This window comes from Cebus imitator, unplaced genomic scaffold, assembly GCF_001604975.1.
Source record: "Cebus imitator isolate Cc_AM_T3 unplaced genomic scaffold, Cebus_imitator-1.0 Scaffold424, whole genome shotgun sequence".
NCBI classification, from domain to species: Eukaryota; Metazoa; Chordata; class Mammalia; order Primates; family Cebidae; genus Cebus; species Cebus imitator.
In genome coordinates, this window is record NW_016107739.1 from 1,789,567 (window position 1) to 1,794,801 (window position 5,235).

The following is a 5,235-nucleotide window of genomic DNA, read 5'->3' on the forward strand; positions in this document are numbered from 1 at the left end:
AGACGGGGTTTCACCGTGTTGACCAGGATGGTCTCGATCTCTTGACCTCGTGATCCACCCGCCTCGGCCTCCCAAAGTGCTGGGATTACAGGCTTGAGCCACCGCGCCCGGCACAATTTTTCATTTCTGTATCATGGGACACTTTTCAGGTGAAGCTCCCAGACTCCCTTATAAATATTTTTTTACATGGGTACCACACTCATCAGAATGAAGGTAACAAGATGCTAAATAACTCACATCATAGAGAGTCTATTACACACCTTCATCTTATTCTTCTGTCTGTAATCCTCTTGCTGTCCTTCTTACTTCCTACTGTGAAAGCTTACATGTATTTTAAGTTTTATTAGTTTGAATGAATTAACATATTCATGGAATAAAAAAAAAGTCAGCACATCTTTACTGAGCTCCCATATGTGTCAAGCGCTCTGCCATGTATATGTTGGCCACATTGGACCTTAACCTCAGGATATTCAGAACTTAAAGGGGAGAAAGACATAGAAGCATTTACAATGCCAAAGCAGGGAGTAGAAATGCCAAACCCAGGGGAAGAAATGCCAACATGGCATAAGCACAGGTTAGTAAGGGAACACAAGCAGAAGCACCAGCTCTACCTGGGGGAGTCAGTAAAGGCCTTCCAGGAGAAGTGACACTTGCGCTGGCACTGAGAGAACACAGAAATTCTCCAGATGGATGAGGTAAGGTGAAAGCCATTCTGTGCAGAAGCCATAGCTTGTGCAAAGACTTAAAGTCATGAAATTACATAACTTACTATTCGGAGAATAATAAGTAATTTTAGTGCTCCTGTAAATTCTGCAAGACCAAGAATTCATGTTGTATCCTCAGCATTAGAATAATACCTGGAGCATAGTAAGCACTGAATAATTATTTGTTGGACGCAAGTTAACAAAGGAAGGAAAGAGGGATGGAGGAAGGAAACGTAATTGAGGTGAGAGAGGTAAGAAGGGTTTGGCAATAAAGAAGATTTGTTCATGACCTAGCTAGAAAGAGACAAGTACAAAAACATTCGTAATTGTTGTAAAAAGTGACATGCCTTGAAAAGTACATAAAACGTGTTACGAAGGTTCAGAGGAAATGGAGGTCCACTTGAGATGAATGGATCAGGGAAGTTGTTATTGAGGCCAGACACTTTGAGTTGCTAATACTTGGTTCTGAATTGTTTGACTTTTAAAAAACACATGGGGCCGCCTGCTGTGGCTCACACCTGTAATCCCAGTACTTTGGGAGGCTGAGGTGGGCACATCAATTAAGGTTAGGAGTTTAACAACAGCCTGGCTAACATGGTGAAACAACATCTCTACTAAAATAGAAAAATTAGTTGGGCATAGTGGTGCATGCCTGTAATCCCAGCTACTCAAGAGAGGTGGAGGTGGGAGAATTGCCTGGAGCTGGGAGGCAGTGGTTGCAGTGAGCCGAGATCATGCCACTGCACCCCAGCCTGGGCACTCTGTCTAAAAAATTATATGAATAAATAAAACATGGAAGTGGAGAAAGCTGTTGTGGTGGAAGAGGGATGTGTGAATTTGGGACTAGACTAGACAGCCTTGCTGACTCTGTCATAAATTTATCAATATTTTGTAGGCAGCCATTTATCAGCCTACACCACTTCCTTGGAAGCAGAACCTGACAGGCTCTGATATTATCTGTAGCAAACATGGTTTTCTTGTTCATAAGGGTGTCTTTATATGTTTGTTTGTGCTTGCACCTGCACACCAGAGATTTGGGGACAGCTCTTTCCACAGAGACAAGACTAAAGGAGACACAGCAACGGAAACACGAGCTAAGCTTTAAACAGATCTTTTAAAAATGCACCTTTGGTGCCCAAACACTGCGTTGTCTCTGTGTGCATCTGCAGCACACACAGGCACACAATTCTGAAAGTAGTGACCTGGCCAAGATTTTAGTGACTATAGATAAATAATACTAATTTTTGTTTTTCTCAGCTCTATCCTATCTGGCTATATCTCAATTTTTATTTCAATCTAAGGCTTAGTAGGTACCAGTTATGTCTCCTTTGACCTGCTAGATGCTATGAGGATATCATTATAAGGAAATGATTCATTAATAGATATTTATTGATTACTAGCTATGTGCCAGGGAATACTTTAAGCACCAAGGATGCATCATGGAATAAAAAGAAGCTTTCCTTGTTACTTTCTAGAAGGTAGGTGCGGAAAAGTCACAAAAATGTGGTATTGTTGGGGGTGTACATGGTTTGTGGGACCAGCAAAGCAGGGTAAGGGGGAAAGAGAGTGGGAGCATCGGGGACCAGGAATAGCCTACCTTCCAGTAATGTGGCATTTGAATAAGGACTTGAAAAAAAAAGTATAAGCAATGGAAATATCTGCGGGATGAATGTTCCAGGGCCAGGGAACAACTAGACTAAAGACCCTGAGGCAAGAGCCTGCTTGGCAGAGTGTGTAAGGCCACATGGTCAGAGCATAATAGGCAAGGCTGAGGGCAGCAGGAGCTGAGGCAAGGGGATGGGATGAGGCTCGGTCCCATCAGGCCTGTGGGCCATTGTAGGGACTTTGGCTTTACTCTGAGATAACAACCTTTACAGGCGGTATGCGAAGTGGCATGTTCTGATTTACTTCCTGCTTTCTAACTTTGCAGTTGAGGATAGACTTCAGGATGAAGGGGTGGAAGCAGGAAGACTACAAAATGGTGGACTAGGCCAGGTGAGCAACAGTGGAGGTGAGGAGAAGCGAGCTCATTGTTGATATATTCAGAACTGTCTGAACTGACAGGATTTGTGGATGAGTTAGATGTAGAAGATGAAAGGAGTCAACTATGATACCCAGATTTTTGGTCTGATAACTGGAAGGCCAGAGGTGCTAGTAACTGAGATGGGAGAGAGTGCAGGTAGAACAAGTCTGGGAGATACCAGGACCTCAGTTTTGAACACATTAATCTTGAGATACCTACTAGTGAAGAGTTGGATATACAACTCTAAGGCTAGAGATATAAATTTGGGAATCGCAGCAATTTGATGGTTTTTTTTAAAGCCATGAAACTGAATAAAATGACCTAGAGAGTTGGTGTAGGAAAAAAAAGAAATCTCAGAATTGAGCTTTGGGGCATTCTAACATTTGGAGGCTAGGGAGATGAAGAAGAACCAGCACTGGAGATTGAAAAAGAGAGGCCCAGTACACAGAAGGATAATTGAGAGTGAGTCCATGCTGAAGCTAGGTGAAGAAAGTGTTTCAAGGAGGAAGAAATAATAAACTGTTGTTGGATGTTGCAGAGAGCTCAAGCTAAGGCCCATGAGTCGATTTATCAACAGTAAAGTCTTTGACACCTTCGATGAGCTATTTCGGAGATGCATTTGGGGTGGTGGGGGGATGGGGGTAGCCTGGTTAGAGTGCCTTCACATAGGAGAGCAGGAAACAAAGATTAGTGGTATAGAATACTCTTTGAAGTGTAACTATAAAGAGAAGTAGAAAAACTGGGCCATGGTTGGTAAAGAATTGTGGGAACAAGTCAAGCTTTTAATTTTTTCTTCTGAGATAGGAGAAGTTGGTGTATTGATGGGAATGATCCTAGTCAGGAGGAAAAATGAAATGATTCTGAAGAAGGGGAAAATTGTTGAAGTGATGTCTCTGCACAGATGGAAAAAGGTTGTCCTTGATTGGATGGGCTATCTATGCTCTGTAGTAAAAGAGTAGATAGCTACAGGTGCAGGCAGGATGGTAAATGTGGTCCTGAAGCATGTGTAAATTTTCTTTTGATTGTTTATGTTTTCTTATGAAATAAGATATAAAAGAGTGGAGGCATTGGAGGTTTAAAGAGAAAGAAGCTAAGAGATTGTTGCCAAAGAACAGGAGAAAGTATTAACTAGGTAAATATAGTGGGATTGTTGGGCAGCATGAGGGGCCACTTGAAGTAAAAGGGAGACCAGTCAGCATGGTCATATGATTTTCTCCGTCTATGTACAGCTGAGCAGGTCCAGTCAGCAGAGCATTAGACTTAGCTGGGGTTTGCTGGATAAGTAAGAGGAATGGAGAAAGAAGCAAGGGAATGGTTATGTTGGTGGACTGCAGAAACATAATTGGATAAGGAAAGAAATGAGGACGGGGATGAAAAGTGAGAGTGAAAAGATGGTGGAATTAATGGAGTGTAGATCCCATGGGGTCTTAAGAATTGTGATAATCAGATCCTCGAAACTTGTACTGCTTCAAGGTATATACAGAGTGCTTTAGGCATATGTGCATAATAACCCTATGAGGTAGGTAGGGCAGATGGTGGTGGTCATGGTGGTGATTTTCATTATATAGATGAGGCAGGGTCCAAAGAGGTAAATTACTTAATCAAAAATTACACAGTACCGGGTGCAGTGGCTCATGCCTGTAATCCCAGCACTTTGGAGGCTGAAGCAGGTGATCACCTGAGGTCAGGAGTTTGAGACCAGCCTGGCCAACTTGGTGAAACCCTATCTCTACTAAAAATACAAGAATTAGCCGGGCATGGTGGTGGGTACCTGTAATCCTCGCTACTCGGGAGGCTGAGGCAGGAGAATTGCTTGAACCCAGGAGGCGGATGTTGCAATATGCCAAGATTGTACCATTGCACTCCAGCCTGGGTGACAGCGAAACGGAAAAAAAAAATCTCAAAAAAAAAAATTTACACAGCAGTGGTAAAGCATAAACCAAACCCAGATCTCTGTTATATGTAGTATTTGTGTGGTGTCTGCTCACAGATTATTCAGTCTTTTTGAAGAAATGGAATATGGAAGACAACTTGGTGGAATATGTAATCACATGTTCATTTCTATAGTATGGAGTGGTAGAAGGAGTTTACTCATTCAATAATACATATTGAAAGTTCAGTATGTACAAGGCATTATAAGAACTAAAAAACACCAGTGAACAAGACAGGAAAAAAAAATCCTGAAGTTACATGGTTTGGAGGGGTTTCTCTGTGATTCTTCTAAGGCATCATGTTTTGGTTAGAAGCAGGTTGTACTCAAAGTTAGAAAACTTGTTTTTCTGCTACTTACTATGTGTAACATTGTTACTTTAACTCACCCTGCCTTAGTGGGGGTCACCATGGATAAACTGATTATGGCTTTGCAAGTTTTACTTTGCCTGAAAGTGCTGTGAGTGGCCGGGCGCGGTGGCTCAAGCCTGTAATCCCAGCACTTTGGGAGGCCGAGGTGGGTGGATCATGAGGTCAAGAGATCGAGACCATCCTGGTCAACATGGTGAAACCCCATCT

General features: G+C 42.4%; 1 protein-coding gene across 2 annotated transcripts in view; it reads left to right on the plus strand.

Annotated features, from left to right (window-relative positions):
* Positions 1–5,235, plus strand: part of GAB2 (GRB2 associated binding protein 2) — a 213,722-nt gene that overhangs the window by 141,066 nt on the left and 67,421 nt on the right. The window lies entirely within an intron of this gene.